Genomic DNA, 21,907 nt, shown 5'->3' with positions numbered 1-21,907 from the left:
AAACAGTTTAATTCTATCGAAACCCATAACTTTAAAAAGTAAATAAGTTGTTAAGAAGACAGAATATATGTGTTCTTCAAAATTCCTACGACTAATAACTTCTCATTTTTGAATTCTCAACTTCCATACCTGAGAGATTCAAAACAGTACGTTTGCATGTATGAAATTCTGCAACAGATGCAGTTTCCAATGGGGTGTTACAGATTGAGAAATCAACAGAAAAATAGTCACATTCTGGTAGAGGATACAACTATGAAGCATCTGTAATAATTAATTCTACAAGAGTAAGCAATTGTTTATCAGAGTAAGCTATTATTTCTATGACCATCAATCCCAAGATTTATACCGTAATGTCATCCTACCCCAACAGTTTCCAACTTGTAAGCTGCACCTTAAAATTCCTTCTTTCACATCATGAATAGCTTATTTCTATTGTGAAAAAATACTACACCTCTGCTAATGTGATGCTCTCTTTGTTATGGAAAGAACAACTCAATAAACTGAGCTGCATCATTTTTACCCAGTGGTATTCTTGAGATCAGAACACTTGCAAATATTATTTATATTTATACTTTTTAAACTATCATAGATATTCAGGATGCTAAGATAAGAAATTTATGGTTAAAGCCCACCCAGGCAGGAACGTTTCTTGGAATCTTATCTCCAATAAACTTCTCAGAAAAAGCCAGACACAAGTGCCACTGAGGTTGATGTGGTAGGGCACGAGCCTTGAGCATAACCAGGCTCAGATAGTGTCCAAGCCCAGAGTTCAAGCTCTAGGACAAACCAATGAAACAAAAACAAAAATGAAAACAAACCCCAAACCTAGCATTTTTCTCAATGTATACAGAGGCACGTAACTAAGGAAATCGCTTCCTGTGTTACATATAGGTAGAAGAAAGAAGATGTCACACAATTACTCTCTTCATACCATATTATTCCAAACCCTCAAAAATTGCAGTTTTTCTAAATTTATAAATTAATATCATCCATTTACTGGCAACTCTGTCTAAATTATTCACATTATCATATTATACATGAATGTTCGAATTATCTATTAACTAAGTTCTAATTATAACTCTCTTGAAAGTATATTCTAGGAAAATAGAATGTCAGAATCATTTGTGAATGTCAATTAAACCTTCTCCTTAAAAAGAATTTTGTAGTATCCTATAGAATATCAAATTACAAACAAAATCAAAATATGTATTTTAAATCTAAATTATAATTTAGCAAGGTCTACAAAGTCCTACATTAGATGAACTTTGCTATTTCTCCAGGTTTAAGCTTTTGTAATCCTTCATCATTTTTTTTGGAATCCAACATAATGATGCTTACTTACTTTTGCAAATTTTTGGATGGGAATCATGAACCAATTTGCATCTAGGAATGTTCTGTAATGAAGAGAGCATTTAAAACACAACTGAGGACTATATATGAGTTGCATTTCAATAGGAAACTTGACCTTTTGAAACATAATGACGAAATTAGCCCAAAATTGAACTGTGTATTCCTTTCTTGTTGTTTGGCTTGTTTTATTGAGACAAAATTATACTACCTGGTCCATGGAAGGTATGGCTATGTAATTCCACTCTCTAATCTCCTGTCTTAGTCTAAGTGCTAGAATTCCAGACTTGTATCACATTGTCCTGTCATAGTTTGTTGGTTTATTTAATCTAGAAACAGACTAGCAAATCTGAACTTCTCTTATAATCTTATCCACTAGACTGACTGCTCAGACTGTTTATATACTATTTTCAAAGATGTTCTAATATTTGACACAGGATATGAAAATTTTCAGATGCACCTGCAGGGGTCTCTGATTCCTTCCTCCATGGATCTCATCCCGTTAATAATGAATACTTGACTCTCTTACTATCTCTGGTCCCTCCCTTTGTAATAGTCTCAACTTTCTTGAACAAAGTTCACTGGAGGGTTTTCTAATATTAAAAATTATCACTTGATTCTAGTCTTACTCAGGATATATTTTCCATTGTTTTCTAACTTTTCTACATATTCTGAGAGTTGTCTCATTTGTGTATTCATGTGTGCACATATAAGTGCCTCTGTGTGTATGTGCATGTTTGTATCTATGTACACAAAAGCCTCAAGCTCTTAATCAGTAATCTTGCTCATGATTGGTATTCCACCTTTTGGCTGGTTAATTATAGGTAGTGTCTCAAAGCCTGGTCTGCCCAGGCTGGATGCAAACTGAACTTCCCAGACTGCTTTACATTCTTAGGTATTATCTTTCCAGGAGTATCAACTTTTAAACTAGAAACATTTTTGCGATTATAAAGACTAAGCTGTAGCTCATATTTTTAACTCAAGAATTCATATAAAGATAGATGATGGGGCTGGGAAGGTGGCTCAGTGGTAGAGCGCTTGCCTTGCATGCATGAGGCCCTGGGTTCAATTCCTCAGCACCACATAAGCAAAAAGAAAAAAGCCAGAAGTGGCGCTGTGGCTCAAGTGGTAGAGTGCTAGCCTTGAGCTGAAGAGCTGAGGGACAGCGCCCAGGCCCTGAGTTCAGGCCCCACGACTGGACCCAAAAAAAATTAAAAAAAAAAAGATAGATGAATGTACACATTATATATCCTGAGTGTACACTGTTAGAAATGTGATCACAAGCTGATTGATAATAAGATCTGAGGATTGGGGATTAAAGCCAACCTGGGTAGGAAAGTCCTGGAAACTCTTTTCTCAAATAACTACTAGAAAACTGGAAGTGCCACTGTAGCTCAAGTGGTAGAGCATTAGCCTTGAATTGAGTATCAGAGGGACAGCGCCCAGTCCCAGAGTTCAAGCACCACGAAAAACAACACAAAAAAAGAATATAAGAAAAGGAAAGAAAAGAAATGTGATCTTAGGTTCATTGCTAGTATTATCCCTGTTCTCTCAAGATGGACTCTTTTTCCAGTTAAGTCCATACTCTTATATCTGACTTACATTGGCAACAGAATCATTCTTCCATTCTACTTTTTTACCAATTTACGTGATTAGCAAGCATGATTTAGAAAGGGAGTGGCCTCATGCTTCATATTCCACTTAGGAGTAATGCTTTCTCTATATCACTCCCATAAATCTACATACTGTACGTGGCTTTATTGTTTCAATGTTGCCTTATTTGTAGAGTCTTCTATATTGTATTGAACGCTTATACTTAAACACAGAATTTCTCTATTATTGCTATTGTTTCTTACTGTTAAATCATATGTTAAATCATACTGTTAAATCATAAATTAATGCACAGCACATACATTCAGAAAAAATGATCTGAGAACCCCCTTCCCATTTAAAATTCACCTTAATTTACAGAAGACTAAAGAAGTTTGAACTCAATGTACTCATGGATAATGTATTCATGAGCAACATAAATTTAATATTTTCTCTTTATTAAGTTGTCTCTGAAACACGTGTTACCTCATGTTCAAAGGTGTCCTTGTGCTATTTCAATGAAGCCATAGAGCAGCACCATAGATTGTTACTGGAAGTAAGTGGAAGTTACTGATACTGGATGTGGAAACTGATCCCAGGAGAGGAATTGAACATTAAGGAATGACAAAGTTCAAGTTAACTTGTGCTTTCCTTTATACTGTACAAGAAAAGAATACAAGGCTTGAAGGAAACTCTGTCCCTGACTTTTTTGAGTGTTCTTTACTCATATAAAACTTGTCTGTAAACTGATAGTTGAGAGTATTTAAAAAGGAAACAATGTGTCATTTGAAGGCCAGCATAGAACTAAAGGAAATAACTTTGTTTTAAAAGTGTTCTACTGCAAAGAAACTAAGATATGGAGGTCTTAAAGCGTCTTATGCATGTTTCACTCCTGAAATGATTCTCTTGTTGCAGGAGTCAGTTATCAATTCCTTTAGTCTGGTCCTGAGTTTTCCATAGCAATAAGGATTCCAAAACAGGAGGATCCATTGAGTATGATCAGCAAAAGCAGCCTCTTCTCAGACCAGTATTCCTGTAAGGAGGGTCCCAAAGAAATACTTGGATTTTATTTTGTTTACTTGTTTGTTTAGTTGGTGCTGGTTCTGGGGCTTGAACTCAGGGGCTGGACCCTGCCCCTGTATAATTGTCTTTCCTGCCACCTGCCCACAAAGCTAGTACTCTACTGCTTTAGCGAAAACTCCACTTATTTGGTGTTTAATTACAGATAAAAGTTTGAAAGAGTCTCCTTCTTCCTGGGTTGGCTTCGAACTAAGACAGTAAGAAAGTCAAGTGACATCTAATCTATGGACTTCTCTTTTGAACCAAGAAATATTAGATGAAGTTTATTATAAAGATAATATTTGACAATTTTAAAAGAAGAGATTATGTCCAGCAAGTAAGCCATAACTTAAATAACTCAGCAAAAGTAGGTGCACTGAATCATTTTGTAATACTTTTCTCTATTTGGAGGATTACTATTGACTTCATCAATACTTTGGGGGAAAGTTAAAGTCATATTTGCACTTTTTTGTTGGTTGTGGGACTTGAACTTGGATCCTGGACGCTGTCCTTCAGCTCTTCAGCTCAAGTTGAGCACTCTGCCACTTTAGCTACAGCACCACTTCTGGGTTTCTGGTGGTTAATTGAATATAAGGGTCTCATGTACTTTCCTTAACAGGTTGGCTTGAACCACAATCTTCTGGTCTCAACCTCCTAAGTAGCAAGCATGAGCCACCAGCACCCGGCTCATATTTGCATTTAGTGCAGTAAATGACACTAAGTAGACAAACAATGGAAATCTGAATCAAATGATGTGACATTGCAGCTTTTCAGAATAATTGAGGGAGCAATAAATATGTCCTCCAGAGTTCCGGGAAGATGGCGGAGGAGAAGCTGTAATCTGAACAAGCTCTCGCATAGAAAGCAGTTTTAGAGTTCCAGTGAACAGTCCTAAGCCAGAGAATCACACCAAGTGTGCCATCACAGGACAGAGACTTAGACAAGAGAGGGAAGACAAGGCAAAAAGAAACACCTGAGTGCTCGCCAGCAGCCGCGGCGGCGGCGGCGGCAGGGTCGAAAGCGCGGAGACCCCAGCCGGGGGCCATACCTGAGCGCTCACACAGAGAGTCCGGGACGAAGGAGCCAGACGCAGCAGGCGAGCGGATTCTACTCAACACCAGCAAGAACCAACAAAGAGCGGACATCTTCATCCTGCAGCTTGCAGACCAGAGACGACCCAGGATCCAAGACTCGGTGTGAGTAGAAGCCCGACGTCCTCACTCCTTCTCAGGGAGCAGAGGAGGGAAGGCCACCCCTCCCCCCCCAGCACCGGTGATCTCCATCTTGGATACCAACAAAGCTCGGAGGAGCTGCCAGCTCCAACCCAGGCCTTGGAATAAAACGAGTCATTTAGCAGGTCACAAGAACTTAACGGCAAAGTGACCTGCCAGACTCGGCTCCATCCAGGGAAAAGTCACCTAGCTCAGGCGCCAGCCATTGGAGTGGCTTCCCTCACTGGGTAACCAGAGCCAGAGGCTGCCCCTCCCTCTAGCAGCCTCAACAATCAATTGAAAAACAGAATCCCTGAGAACGGCTCCAGGCTGGGCTCTGGGAGATTTTTTTTTTGCACAAAACAGCCCCAGGAAAAAGCTACTGATTGTTGAAAGGCCTCAACACTACCCAGAACCTAGCCTCATCACTGCATCCCCCTCTTTTGTGATTCTCAAAGCAGATCACCCTCCTAGAAAACTAACCTGGGAGGGGGATCTCAAAATCTTGGGTAAAGCAGAGCATTTTTCTGCCTCTTCCAACAAACCGACTTAAGAAACCAATCAAGCCACAGGACATCAAGCTGACCAGAGACTCCAACAAAAGGCTGGTTACAGACAAAAGGGAGATACAGGATTCTTCCCACCCCTCCCCCCCAAAAAAAAATCAAAGGACTTTTTTTTTCTTTTTTTTTCCTTTTTTTTCTTTTTTTGTTTGTTTTTTGTTTTTTGTTACCTGATATATATATAAATTTTTTTCTCTTTTAAAACTTTTATTAATCTTTAATTTTTGTCTCTTCTGAAAAAATAATTGATTTCCAGTAACTTTTTTTTCTCCTCTTATAATTTTTATTTTAGGAATATGTAAATGAGCATTTTCCTTTCTTTTCTTATCTTCTTTCTCTTTTTCTTTCTTTCATAATTATCTTTTTGTTTTTTGTCTAGCTCTACTGAACTTCTGATATTTTCTTCTCCCTTTCCCATCCTTAAAGTTTTTCACATCTCCTCTATGTCCCTCCCTTTCTCTAAACATATTCACATTCCTCTATAAATAGATGGTCTTTTAATCTCTACAATAACATTAATTTTTACGTTTCTATTTTTTTTCTGGTCTCTTTTCATTCCCCTATCCCTCTCTTCTTTTTCTCTCTCTCTCTACTTGCATCCTACCCAACCCATTTCCTGCATTGTGATTAGGACATAGTTAACTCTCCCTGTGCCTCCCCACACCAATCTATTCCTATTTTTCACCCACATCTCTCCCTAATCCTAATAATTTCTGGTTTTCCAAATTCTTTTCTGCGGTTCGAAGTCCTTCAAAATATAGTTGTTTGATGTTGAATAGATGTATCTGTTGAACTAGATTGTATCTGTAGATTATTGACTGTACAAATGCAAACTTTGGTTGATGGTTGCCTTAAGATAGTGTTGTAGCAAAAAACTGGTGCTATCTTCATCTCAAATGGGCAGAGTAAGCCGGAAAAACAAAAGAAAAATGGCAAATTCGGGTATCTCAATTTCCAATCTTGATAATCAGGGGTCAGATCAGATAATGAACAATCCAGAGGAGAGTTGCCAAATAGCTCTACAAACACTGGTGGCAAACATGATAAATGAGAAGTTTGACAACTTACAAAGGACTCTGTATGAGCGTGATAGGGAGAGAGAGGAGGCATCCCAGAAGTTTATACAGGAATATCATAAGCGTGAGGAAGCTACTCAAAAACTGATACAGGATTTGCGTGAACAACTTGAGAATACGCAAATAGAAAGGGACGGATGGCGTGATCAGGCTGAGAACACTCAAAGAGAACTGCAGGAATCCCACAAACGAGAGGAAGCTAAACAAAGAGTAATACAGGAATTGAGAGACCAGGTAGAGAACACACAAAGATCACTAAAGGCATCCATAGAATCCATTAACAAAGAGCTGAAGGAAGTCAGGGAGACCACAAAGGGAATGCTGAATGGAACCCAACAGAAGGAATGGGAGTCCAAAGAAACCATATCCAATCAACTAAGTGATTTGAGGACAAACACTGAACACCAAATTAAGGAAGTAAAAAGATTCATACAAGACCTAAAACAGAGCTTCAACAAAGAACTTGAAGCCATCAAAGCTGAACAATTAGAAGGAAAAGAGATTAAAAACAAAGTAAAGAGTCTTGACAGCAGGTTAGACCATGCAGAAGATCGAATCTCAGGGATTGAAGACAGCCTAGATATTATAGGGAAAGAACATACAACCATCCAAGACAAGTCCAAGAAATATGATAGATCTATCCAACACCTGGAAGACACCATCAGAAGGCCTAATCTAAGGATAATGGGTGTAGAGGAGCACCTAGAAACAGAAGTTAATGGTCTAGGAAATTTGTTTAACAGGATCCTAGCAGAGAACTTCCCAAACATGCAAAAATATAGGCCTATTCAGATACAAGAAGCCTTTAGAACCCCAAATAGACCAGACCAGAATAGGACATCCCACCGTCACATTATAATCCACACAGGATCAACTCAGAACAAGGAAAAGATCTTTAAAGCTGTCAGGGAGAAAAGGGTAATCACCTATAAAGGGAAACCAATTAGAATCACCTCAGATTTCTCAGCAGAGACAATCAAATCAAGAAGAGCCTGGAATGACGTATGCCATGCCTAAAAAAAAACATCTATCAACCAAGAATACTGTACCCAGCTAAACTCTCCTTCATAACTGAAGGAAATTGAAACAATACATCTCCACCAAACCAGCCCTACAAAAGATTCTTAAAGATGTCCTACACATAGAAAACCAACAAGACCACAATAAACGCCAACAAACTGCACCCAAACTGAGAATCCAAGAACCATAGGAAGAACCCAGTTTTTGCAGCCCCCAAGAAGGTAGATAACATGGCAGGAACTCCCAAATACCTCTCAGTCCTATCTCTTAACGTTAACGGACTGAACTCTCCAATTAAACGACATAGACTGTCTAGTTGGATTAAAAAACAAGACCCTTCTATCTGCTGCCTGCAGGAGTCACATCTTGCCCGTAAAAACAAACATATTTTCAATGTTAAAGGCTGGAACAAAACCTACCAAGCAAACGGCCCTCATAAACAGGCGGGAGTTGCAATCCTAATATCAGATAAAATAGGCTTCAAATTAAAAATCGTGAGAAGAGATAAAGAAGGTCGCTACATACTAATTAAAGGATCTCTCCTTCAGGAGGATATTACAATTCTAAATATCTATTCGCCAAACAATGGAGCACCCAAATTTATCAAAGAAACACTACTTTCCCTCAAATCCCATATAGATCCAAAGACATTAATTGTTGGGGATTTTAACACACCACTCTCCCCACTAGACAGATCAACTGGGCAAAAACTCAACAGAGAAACCGCAGATCTAAACAGCTGCATAGATCAACTAGACTTAACAGACATTTACCGAACATTTCACCCAGCAGCATCAGAATACACGTTCTTCTCAGCAGCACATGGAACATTTTCTAAAATAGACCACATTCTAGGCCACAAAGCAAACTTGTCTAAATTCAGAAACCTTGAAGTTATACCCTGCATTCTCTCTGACCACAAGGGAATAAAATTAGAACTCAACACCAAAAACCACCAAAGAAAGTCCGGTATCACATGGAGGCTGAACAACACACTGCTGAATCATGAGTGGGTCATGGAAGAGATTAGAAAGGAAATTCAAATGTTCATGCTATTCAACAAAAATGAACACACAAATTACCATATCCTCTGGGACACAGCAAAGGCAGTACTCAGAGGCAAGTTTATAGCTCTGAGCTCCTACATCAACAAATTGGAGAGATCTGAAACTAGCAATTTAATGACAAATCTAAACCTCCTTGAAAAAGAGCAGCAAGATAATCCCCAATCCAGTAGAGGGAAAGAAATAATCAAAATTAAATCACAATTAAATGAACTAGAATTTAAAAATCTATAGAAAGAATCAACAAAACAAAGAGTTGGTTCTTTGAAAAACTTAACAAAATTGACAGACCCTTAGCAAATCTTATCAGAAAAAGAAGAGAACACACCCAAATTAATAAACTCAGAGATGAGAATGGAAACATCACCACGGAAACAATCAAGATTCAGAACATTATAAGGGAATACTTCTCAAAACTTTATGCTAATAAGTTCGACAACTTGACAGAAATGGACCTTTTCCTAGCAAATATTGACATGCCAAAACTAAACCAAGACGAGTTAAACTATCTTACCAGGCCCATATCAAGCATTGAAATAGAAACAGCAATAAGAGACCTCCCAGCTAAGAAAAGTCCAGGACCAGATGGTTTTACAGTGGAATTTTACAAGGCCTTCAAAGCAGAGCTCACACCAATACTCCTCCAACTCTTCAATGAAATTGAAAGAGAAAGCTCACTACCGAATACATTCTATGAAGCCATCATAACCCTCATCCCAAAACCAGGCAGGGACTCATCAAAGAAAGAGAACTATAGACCCATTTCTTTGATGAACATTGATGCAAAACTTCTCAACAAAATTTTGGCCAATCGACTTCAACAATTCATCCAAAAAATCATACACCATGATCAAACAGGATTCATTTCAGGGATGCAAAGCTGGTTCAATATACGCAAATCAATTAATATTATTCATCACATCAACAGGAGCAAGAACAAGAACCACATGGTTATCTCAATAGACGCAGAAAAAGCATTCGACAATATCCGACACCCCTTTATGATGAAGGTTCTGGAAAAATTAGGAATCCATGGAACATTCCTCAATACAATAAAGGCTGTATATGACAAACCTACAGCCAGCATTATACTCAATGGTGAAAAACTAAAGCCATTTCCTCTTAACTCAGGAACAAGACAAGGATGCCCACTCTCTCCACTTCTCTTCAATCTAGTATTAGAATGCCTGGCTACAGCAATAAGACAAGATGCAGACATAAAGGGGATCCAAATAGGGAAAGAAGAAATAAAACTCTCCCTCTTTGCAGATGACATGATCTTGTATTTAAAGAATCCCATAGACTCCACTCCCAAATTACTCAAGCTGATTCAAAACTTTGACAAAGTAGCAGGTTATAAAATTAACCCCCAAAAATCAATGGCTTTTCTGTATGCCAACAATGAGAAAAGTGTGGCTGAAATTAGGAAAGCAACTCCATTTGTAATAGCCCCACAAAAAATAAAATACCTAGGAATTAACTTAACTAAAGAAGTGAAGGACCTCTACGATGAAAACTTTAAAATCTTGAAAAAGGAAATCAACACAGAACTTAAAAAATGGCAAAACCTCCCATGCTCCTGGATTGGCAAGATTAACATCGTGAAAAGGGCAATACTTCCCAAGGCTATCTACAAATTCAACGCGATACCTATCAAAATTCCACCCTCATTCTTCAAGGAAATAGAAGAGGTAATCCAAAAATTCATATGGAACAAAAAAAGACCCCGAATAGCAAAAACACTTCTCAATGGAAAGAACACTGCTGGAGGAATATCAATACCAAATTTCAAACTCTACTATAAAGCCATAGTAATCAAAACAGCTTGGTATTGGCATAAGAACAGACCTCAGGACCAATGGAATAGAATTGAAAACCCAGAAATGAACCTACAGACCTATAGCCACCTAATCTTCGATAAGGGAGCTAAAACCATAGAATGGAAGAAAGACAGCCTCTTCAGTAAATGGTGCTGGCAAAATTGGTTAACTACATGTAGAAAACTAAAGCTAGATCCTTATATATCACCCTGCACCAGAATCAACTCCAAATGGATCAAAGACCTTGAACTCAAAGCAGACCCTCTGAAAACATTACAGGATGGAATAGGAGAAACCCTAGGTCTCCTTGGCTCAGCCCGAAATTTTCTGAATAGAGACCCGGAAACACAACAAATCAAAGAACGGTTGAACAAATGGGATTGCATAAGGTTGCAGAGCTTCTGCAGGGCAAATGACATAGCTAGCAAGATCAATAGAAAGCCCACCGATTGGGAGAAGATCTTTACTAGCCATACAACGGACAAGGGTCTCATATCTAAAATATACTTGGAACTCAAAAAATTAAACCCCCCAACAACAAATCCTCAAAGAATCAACTGCCCAATAAATAAGTGGGCGAAAGACTTAAAGAGAAGCTTCTCTGAAGAAGAAAGAAGGATGGCCAATAGACACATGAAGAAATGTTCAACATCCCTAGCCATAAAAGAAATGCAAATCAAAACAACATTGAGATATCACCTCACTCCAGTTAGAACGGCAAAAATCAAGAACTCTAACAACAACAGATGCTGGAGGGGCTGTGGACAGAAAGGAACCTTACTTCATTGTTGGTGGGAATGTAAACTTTTTCAACCACTTTGGAAAGCAGTATGGAGGTTCCTCAAAAGACTTCACATAGATCTCCCCTATGATCCAACAATCGTACTTTTGGGCATTTACCCAAATGTATACAAACAAGACCACACTAAAGCTACCAGCACAACTATGTTTATTGCAGCATTATTTACCATAGCTAAGATATGGAACCAACCCAGAAGCCCCTCAGTAGATGAATGGATCAAGAAAATGTGGTATATATACACAATGGAATTCTATGCCTCCATCAGAAAGAATGGCATTTCCCCATTTGTTAGGAAATGGAAAGGCTTGGAAAAAATTATATTAAGTGAAGTAAGCCAGGCCCGAAGAAACATAGGTCCCATGGTTTCCCTTATTTGCAATATCTAGTATAGGTATGAGTCAAGCGGAAAAGGTCAGATAATGTGATGTTAGGAAAACGAACCCTTAAATATGTATTTTAATGTTTCCGTTTCTTTCATGCATGTGTTTCTATCGCATTTATAAGATTATTTCTTTGTTGCTTTGTATGTCCCTCCCCCACAGTGTAACCCCCGCTTTCACTTTATTTGATGTCAGTATAACATGTGGAGGAGATGGGGACAAACAAGTCGTTTAAGGATTCAGGTGGACCTGTTGCAACAAGGAGAATTACAAAATGTCATGTCAAAGTAAGCTTTACAATGTCGGTGTTGGGGGGGAGGGGTGTATGATTGGGTGGGGGGGAGGGGGGAGGCTGAGAAGGGAGGTGAAGGGTAAACAAAGGAGGAGGCTGCAATGCTTGGTAAGAAATGTATGCATTATCCTGCCAATGTAATTGTAACCCCTCTGTACAGTATGTTCTCAAATAAAATAAAATAAAATTAAAAAAAATAAATATGTCCTCATTTTCCATTTTGTTACATTAATGACTCATGAGCTATGGGATCCTTACATTAGCATCCTCTTCCATCTGTGTAGGTGTATTTAGTATCAGGAAGTGTTCATAGGGAAATAGAGAAAGACAGATTTTTAGAGAGCAAGGGAAATCCGGTATGAAAGAACAGCATAGAAGGAGATACATTTATCACACAGAGATTAAGAACTAGCCTAAGAGATTGAGATTGCTAAAGACAATGAAGAATAAGCCTAGTTGATAACTAGTTCTTCAATAACCAAAAATGGTTTCCTGGAATGGTTTCTGCTATACCTTAGTTACTATCATTTATTCCTTCCATCTGGAGTTCCTCTTTCTCTTCTGTGACAACTCTTAATTAGCCTTTGCTTTTTGGTGCCATGACCGGCCAAAAAGTTTTCCAAATCTCACTTAGACTACCCTTCTCATTGTGATTAGCAGTGACCACTCAAAAGTCTGGAATCCTTGAATTTCCAGAATTAATCTTCACCTGACATCTAAGCACATTCCTGGTATTAATTTCCATTACCTAATGAACAAAACTTCTTTTTTTATAACACAGTATCCTAATATAGGTAAAATACATGAATTAGGGACTATTGTCAGGAATCAGTATGGAAAGAGCAATTATATATTCCAAGTATGGGCTCTTTATTTTGCATTTATTAACTAAATGTTGTTGTTGTTGTTATTGTTGTTTTGCTAGGACTGGGGCTTAAACTCAGGGATAGGGAATTATTCCTCAGGTTTTTTTTCTCTCAAGGCTAACACTGTACCACTTGAGGCACGGCATCACTTACAGTGTTTCTTTTTCTGTTTATGTGGTACTGAGGAATTGAACCCAGGGTTTCATGCATGCTAGGCAATCAGTGTACCATGAAGCCACATTCCCAGAGCCCTAAATTACTTTCTTAAGATGGTATTACATTTTCATTCCATAAATTTGTATCATAATTTTGGCCAGAAATTTTTGCCAGAAAAGGACGTAGAACACAATACTAATTCCAATAAGGCTAGATGGAAAATAAATAACCTTATGGTCTAGCCAGTGCACAGAGGGGCTTACCTCATGAAGCTGATATAACAGACTGAGCGAGAGAGCTCCTAACCCACAGCCCACCTCCAGAATGAGAAGGCCACCTTGGTTCCAGCAACATGGGGATGCTGGACCACCTCCTCCAGCACCCATTCAATAAGTTCCTCTGTGTGTGTGTGTGTGTGTGTGTGTGTGAGAGAGAGAGAGAGAGAGAGAGAGAGAGAGAGACAGAGACAGAGACAGAGAGAGAGACAGAGAGAGAGACAGAGAGAGAGACAGAGAAATACAGAAACAAAGACACACAGAGAGAGAAAGAGAGAGAGAGAGAGAGAGAGAGAGAGAGAGAGAGAGAGAGAGAGAGAGAGAGAGAGAGAGAGAGGGTCAGAATTACACTTAAGCCAGGTGCCGATGGCTCAGGACTATAACCCTAACTACACAGGAGGCTGAGATATGAGGATCATGGTTCATAGCCAGCCCGGACAGGAACATCTGTGAAACTCTTATCTCCAAAGAACCACCAGAAAACCAAAAGTGGTGTTGTGACTCAAGTGGTAGAATGCTAGCCTTGAGCTGAGGAGCTCTGGGACAGCGCCCAGGCCCAGAGTTCAAGCCCCACGACTGACAAGAAGTGGAGTTCGCACCACAAGACGTGGACTGAATAGCACCCACTGTCCTAGGGAGCATGGCAGAGAAGTTAGGCTGAGCTTCCTGTTAGCAGGATGTCATGAGTAGGTCACCCGTATTCTCCATGCCTCGTTTTCCCCAGGGGCAAAATTGAATACAGTAAAGGATCCCCTTCCTCAGGTGGGTAGGGTAATGAAGAAAGACAGCCATGTTTTGTTTCATAATCCCACACCTGTTGCACGATAAATAACAGACCCCATCATAGCCCTTTCCAGGTAACTTTCTGTCATATGCTCACAGAATTCCTGAGAACCGTATCTGACAGCAGCTCCCTCTGTGCCTGGCCCTGCTCCAGAGAGCCCTCTGTATTAATCCCTTGTTTCCTGACAACTGTCCCATGAGGAGATTGAGGGCCTATGTTCGAGGCCCAACCCAGAGCTTCACCTGTGGTCATGAATTGGCTGCCATGGACTGAGTTAGGGACAATCCATATAAACCAATGACTGAGCATGGCTCCACATGTCTACCATCCCAACTACAGGGGACCAGGCCTGGTGGCGCATGCCTGCCACAGATAGGAGGACCTCCATCCAGCCCAGCCTGAGCACATATTAAGTCTCCATCTCGGAAATGCCCAAGACAGAAAAGCTTGGCTCTCATGGTAGAAGACATGACTGGCAAGCCTAAGGCCTTGAGGTCAAACTCTAATATACCAGAAAGAACCAGAGGCCCAGTGCCAGAGCTCATGCCTATAATCCTACTAATCAGGAGGCTTAGATCTGAAGATCACAGCTGAAGACTTAAAATAGGGTTGGCCTCTCCCATCAGACATCCTGATGAGAAGACCTAGAGTCTGACCTACTCTGTTGCTCTACATACTAGCAGGGCTCATATCCTTACTAAGTACTGGCCATGATCTTTGTCCCCCTGGCAAGCCACCAACCAGGCCCAAGGGAGTACACAGCTCCAGGCCACAGAGATCCCTTGTTCTTGTAATTAAACAGTGCTGAGTCCCCTTCAAGCGTCTCACCCTTCCAGGCACCCAGAACTCACCTGCAAAGCCCATGCACTCCCCAAAAATAGCAGGTAGAAGTTAACAAAGCATCCAGCCTCCTTGTTACACCCCACTTCTACACACACACACACACACACACACACACACACACACACACACACACACACACACACATCCATCCAGACCGATGACAGAAGACTCGTCCATGCAGCACCTGCAATTTACCAACTGATCACTCACCTGAGCACAGTCAGTCTATACAAGGAGAAAGATGATCTCTCTCTGTCTTTCTCTGTGTCTTTCTCTCTGTGTCTCTGTGTCTCTCTGTCTCTCCTTCTCTCTCTGTCTCTGTCTCTGTGTCTCTGTTTTTTCTTTCTTTCTGTCACACACACACAAACACACACACACACACACACACACACACACACACACACACACACACAGACTCAGAGCAGTGCCTCTCCTGAGTTTGTTGGAGACCAGATGGACCAGGAGTACCAGCAGAAGATGGCAGAGCTGGGAAATGTGATCACTCCATAAGAACTGTTGCCAGCTGGAGGAGGGGAAGACAGGCTGGGTGTATGTGTGGGGGGAGGGTACTGCTCCCAGATATTCACCTTTTGCTATGACCCCCCAGCAACCTCACCTCCCTACCGGGCTTTTCTGAGACCCTCTTCAGGTGAAAGGGTGACTGAGCACAGAAGACAAGGGCTCACACAGCAAGCGGGGCCTATCTTCTGCATTCAACACCCCCACCCCCAGAAAATAGGAAAAGACTCCAGAAGGCAGGTGTGGACATGCTTCTCCCCAACTCAGACTAAAGCCACCAGGTTCCCACCGGGGAGAGAAAGGGTGCAGATGTGCTGCTGTGTGGCTCCCACAGCTCCAGGCCAGGAGCTCTGTAGTGCCCACTCCTCATTCAACCCTGTATCTCCCTGTTTCCTGGGACACTGGCCACTAGCGATGGGGGTGGGATCGTCGGGCCAACACACACCTTCACCCCTGGGGTGCATTTGTGGCAGAGTCCTGGCTGGACTGTTGGACATGGGGGAGGCGCAGGTATAGGTCTGTGGGGGGGGAATGGGGTCGCAGGGTGAGGTCCTGTGAGGCAGCCACTCACATGTGCTGCTAGGAGAAGCTGTTGGTGGCTGCCCCAGGTGGGGCGAGCAATGATGGCAGAGCCTTGGTGGACACTCAGGCCTGGAGCAGAGAAGATGGGGGTCAGGACCAGGTCAGGGCTGCAAACCGGGTGGTGATGCACCATTACCTGAGGACTCCAAGAGGCACCTCATGTCCGAGCCAGCAGCACCAGGTTTGAAACGCTGCTCCAGAGGGAAAGAGGGGAGGGGGCTGGGGCCCGGCCAAGCATGTGGTGGGGCTGAGCAAGGCCTCTCCTCCTAGGCCTCGAGTCTCTTGATCACCACTCAGCCACCTCTACCTTCTTCAACTGTTGCTAGTGGTGTCAACCAGCAGAGAGTATCCAGGTGCTACCAGGCAACATGGAATGTGGGCGTGCCCACCATTCTTGTATCCCGTTGGTCAAAAAGAACCATTCCGGAATAGGGGTGTGGCCGGAATCCTGTGATGCAGGCAAATGGATGGAGTCAAGATAACAGCAGCTCCTTTCCCAGGAAACTCTGTCCAATCCAGTTGGGGAAAAGAGGATGATCTGCTTTAGCCAGATGGCTGCACAGATTGTTGTGTATGTCTGTATGTTGCCAGTCCCGGTCCTTGAACTCAGGATCTGGACACAGTCCATGAGCTGCTTTTGCTCAAGGCTAGCCCTCTACCACTGGAGCCATACGGCTCTACTTCTGGCTTTGTTGGCACTTGTAATTGGACAGGGGTCTCAACGACTTTCCTGCCTGGGATGACTTTGACCATGATCCTCCTATCACAGCCTTGTAAGTATCAAGGAGGACTGCTGAGAGCCACTGGAGCCTGACTAATCATTGGTCTTTCTGATGTTCTTGGACAGACCGTTGAGTTCCCTACCGTCGGGTTGAAGAGGTGGGAGCTGTAGCCCACAGTTTGAATCCAACTTCCAAATGGCAGGAGATCCTAAGAAACTCATTCCTATTCATATGATTACCAATGGAATGTGATGTATGTCATGATTAAATGGGCAGTTCTTGAATGATTCTAGGGTAAAATTACACACAATTATATTATAGAACACTGATCAATTTTAATTAATACTTTATGATGCATTTAAACTATTACATTCATTAAATGGAGGCATAATGGAATACCTAAGAACTGGGCGTCACATAGCATAAAGGTGCCATTTTTTCTGCCAGGCCTGGGATTTGAACTCATGGTCTGGGTAACACTGTTGCACAGTGTGGAAAGGGGAAACTTGCCTCCTTGAAGTCAAGAAATTCAAGTCTGTTCCTTAGGCCTGAAATTTGTGTATATGTTAAATATATGATTTATCTTTATATACATATGTTGACTACATATTGCGTTCAGTGTAGTTATTCACCTTACTTTTTGTTTTATTCATGTCTTGACTGTTTATTTTATTGCCTATTATGAGACATAGAAGAGTGATTACATTGATTACATAGGATATAGGTCTGCATATGTTTTTCACTTCATACCTGACATCCAGGACTTTCACAGAAAAGGAAAACCTGTGTCACCATCAGCTTCTTACTCCACAATTCATTTTTGGGAGTGCTGGCATCTGAATTCACAGCCTGCAAGGCCAAGTTCAGGGATGGGTGAGTGTCTGCATGCCATTCTGGGGCAAAATGAGCTGACACACAGTTCCCAGCACCTGAGATCGAGCCCCAGGTGTTGACAAAACAAGAACAGATTGACACGCAGATGGTAGTATGCTAATAAATATATATCTTTATAGAGTGCTAGAGATGTCTATCTATTATACTGTTATATAGACTACATTCCTACCAATTCTTAGGTATTTATTATGCCTCCATGTAATTAATGTGATTGTTTTCATCCTTAACAAACTAATAAGTAAATCAATCAGTGTCCTGAAATTATCGCATTCCTGTAAGTAATACTATTCTTTTAAGGCTTCATAAATACTAAATAAAATCAGTCTCCTGAAATCATGCTCAGTCTCCTGCGCATCATTCACGATCAACTCATTCAACGGTGACATTGATAGCATTCCATTGTTATTCCTATGGATGGGAACGAGTCTCAGTATCTCCTGCCACTGGTTGGTTTCAGGACGGGGTTTCGAAATCAGGGCCTACATTGCTGCGTGGGCCTATGGCTTCCCCAATAGTCCACCAATCTTCAGCAATGCAAGGTGAAGTACCCTTTGCAGCAGTGTCATTCAGACCCAGGAGGGTCACCGTGCAAAGGAAGAAAATGTAAAAAGACCATCTTGCCGCATTTTTTCTGTGAATTTTTTTTCACACAAGGCCTGGGGGTCTAGGATCCCAGGATCAACTGTGGGTCCAGTGGCTACACTCCAGCATAGGATGATCAAAGCTGAGGCAGAGTTGTCACAACCTGAGTTCAAGCCCCCTGCAGAGCAAATTCACCTCATTTATTCGGTCAGGCTTTGGATTTGAACTCAGGTTCTGGGTAAATTTACAGCATTGTGGAAGAAGGGGAAGCTCCCAGTACTTGAAGATAAGAAAGTCAGGCCTGAACTCTAGACTTGAATTCAAGCCCCAGCCCTGGAAAACATACTATTTATATACATTGTAAAGACTGTATTTGTACTTACCTATGGATGTTCAGTCCATACACGTTTGGTGTGGTTGTTCCTTGTATTTGTTTTATTCATTTATTTACCATTGATTTTTACTATTATGACACCCATTCCATTTATTACATTGATGACATCTTATCACATGGCATCTAGATTTGTAGACATGTTCTCTGTCATGCCTGACACCCAGGACTCCCAGAGAAAAGGGAACAAAGTTTCACATTCGGCTTCTTACTGCATGATCCAATTGTTGGTAGTGCTGGGATCTGAACTCAGGGCATAGCAGGAGCAATTGGCAAACAGTTCAAGGTGAACACACCAGCCTGTGAGCAACTAAGCAGTTAGGCCATTCCCAGGATCTGACATTGGTCCCCAGGGTGGGCCATGATAGTCATAAATTCATTATTTAAACATAGGATTTATATTTACACACATGTGTGCACAGCATCTTGCATTCGGTGCACTTCTCCTTATTTTGTGTTTAATTCATGGAGGTATTTTGTGTTTTACAGAGTATGGTGACAGGTACAACTGCTGACATGGATGAAAATCTGTTCCCATGGTTATAGGGTTGCCTATGCATTCTCCATCCTAGTTGAGACCCGGGACCTTCACAGGACAGGAAAACATGTGCAACGACTGGCTTCTGACAACAGAATGAAACTTTTGTCAGTGCTGGGATTTGAACTGAGGTCTGGGTAGCTCTGTTGTACTGTGAGGGAAGAGGAAGCTCACCATCTTTGAAGACTACAATGTCAGGCCTGGTCCAGGGCCTAATTTGAATCCTTAGCACTGGACAAAATAACAAGCCCACCTTTTTTAAACATAGGATCGCTCTTTACCTACAGATATGGTATGCATCTTGCATTCAGTGTAGTTATTCTTTTTATTTGGTGTCTTATTCATGGATATATTGTGTATTTTATTGAGCATGGTGACCAATATAACTGTACTGGCATGAATGACAACCTATTTCCATGGCTATAGAGTTGCCTATATAGCATTCTCCATCTTTGCTGAGACCAGGACTTTCACAGGACAGTAAAACAGGTGGGTCGATTGGCTTCTCACATCAAGGTGATTCTTTTGGCAGTGCTGGGATTTGAACTCAAGGCCTAGCAGGCCCAATTGTTGAATGGGTCATGGTGAACGCACCAGCCTGTGAGCCACTAAGGAGCTAGGCTGTTCCCAGGACCTGAGATCAAGCCCTGGTGGCGGCCAATATAGTCATAAATTCAAATTTTAAACAGAGGATCTATATTTCCATATATGGGTGGGCAGCAACTTGAGTAAAGTATAGTCATTCTCTTTATTTTGTGTCTTATTCATTAATGTATTGTGTATTTTGTTGAGTATAGGATGACAGATATAACTGTGGTGACCTAGATGATAGCCTATTCCCCTGAGTTTAGAGTTGCCTATGCATTCGTCATCCTAGCTGAGACCTAGGCTTGCACAGCACAGTAAAACAGGTGCAACTACTGGCTTCTCACATCAGGGTGAATTGTTGGCAGTGCTGGAATAAGAACTCAGGACTTAGAAGCCCCAACTGCCCAATGGGTCCACATGAGTACATCAGCCTGTGAGCCACTAAGGAGCTGGGCCATTCCGAGGAACAGAGATTGATCCCCAGGGTGGCCACAATAGTCCTCAATGCATCATTGAAACATGGGATGCCTTTTCACATCCGTGTGTGGACTGCATTGTAGAGAGCTGCTAGAGGCCGCACCTGGAAGATGGCGCCGGCTTCCGCCCTCCGCCTTCCCGATGGCGAGTGCTCTCTTGGTAAACAACTCCTTATATGGCTAAGGCAAAGAATCTGGCTTGCTTCCGCGCACCTGAACCTATTGGTGGTTCCCACGTGGCGTATCAGGGTTGGCTACCCAGCGGGTACTTAAGGCTGTGGGGAATTCTCCCAGGGGTTGGGGTCAGAAGGTTACTCAAAGGTTCTGAATAAACTGCAGAGAGAAGAGTCCGGTGTCGCGTCTTCCTTGCTGGTCGAGGCGGTAGCGACACGTGGTGGCCCGTACAGGGACTCAGCCATAACCCCAACGAGGACTCAGAACTCTCTGCCGTCAGGGTGGTGCACTGGTAAGTTCCCAGGTAAAAGGGGAATCCGCGACAGGAGCGGGGGGGATTTTTGCTCTTCTCTGTAAGATAGGGAAAGAGCGAGAACCCGGGGCTAGTCAATAGAGTAGCCAAAAGTGAAAGTAAAAGTTTGTTTACCAGCTTTAAATGTTTAAAACATGGGCGCTTCTTCTTCGCACCCAATTCTTTTGGCTCTCAATGAGCTACTGCACTCAAAAAAGTTAAAAATAAAAAAGAATACTTTAGAGAGATTTTTGAATGAACGTGACATCGTTGCCCCGTGGTTCGCTGTCTCCGGAAGCCTCACGGTGGCCTCTTGGGAGAAACTAGGGAGGGACCTAGATTTTGCCTCTGAAGAAGGAATGCTTAAGAGCGGAGTGAGACCAATATGGAAACTGATAAGAGGCTGTCTCGAGGACTAGCGTTGCAGTGAGGCGGTAGAGAATGGTCAGGCCGCCCTAGAAATGCTGCAGGAAGAAAGATCGGAAAGGGCAGACAGCGAAAAGGAGGAGATGGGGGGGGTTATACCCCGATTTTGCCGAACTAGAGACCTCTGAGTCTACAGACTCAGAGGAACTACAATCACTCATAGAACAAATAGAAAAAACAAAGATAAGAAAGAGGAGGAAAGGGAAGGAGAGAGAGGACCCAGATAAAGACGAATGCACGCCCTCCGTGCACCGCCCCACACCTTTGGCCCCTCCGCTCTATGCGGAGGACCCCGGAAGTGGCAGCCCCGGCTGTTCTTTCAGCCCAGGCGTGTGGAAAGCGGTCAGAACCGAGTTACATCTAGCCTGCCCAATATTTCAGGATCCACAGGGACAGCGGTATCATGAACCCTTAGATTTTAAGGTTATAAATCTTTAGCTGAGTCTGTGCGGACATACGGAATCACAGCCTCCTTTACTGTAGCCCAGGTGGAGGCCCTAAACAGACATTGCATGACACCCGGTGATTGGAGTGGGCTCGCACGAGCTTGTTTGAGCCCAGGTCAGTATTTAGAT

General features: G+C 41.9%; 1 long non-coding RNA gene across 1 annotated transcript in view; it reads right to left on the bottom strand.

The window, feature by feature from the left end:
- LOC138815315 (uncharacterized) overlaps positions 1 to 16,560 on the bottom strand; it is an 87,763-nt gene extending 71,203 nt beyond the window's left edge. The window contains exon 1 of the long non-coding RNA XR_011368286.1: positions 16,386 to 16,560. This is a non-coding gene — a long non-coding RNA (uncharacterized lncRNA). The remainder of the gene's footprint in view (positions 1 to 16,385) is intronic.
- Between the last annotated feature and the right edge of the window lie 5,347 nt (positions 16,561 to 21,907).

The sequence above is a fragment of the Dipodomys merriami genome, unplaced genomic scaffold, assembly GCF_024711535.1.
Source record: "Dipodomys merriami isolate MVZ:Mamm:240054 unplaced genomic scaffold, mDipMer1.0.p SCAF_1086, whole genome shotgun sequence".
In the NCBI taxonomy this organism is placed as follows: Eukaryota; Metazoa; Chordata; class Mammalia; order Rodentia; family Heteromyidae; genus Dipodomys; species Dipodomys merriami.
Note: the sequence above shows the minus strand (reverse complement) of the source record. Positions and strands in the feature narration are given on the sequence as shown.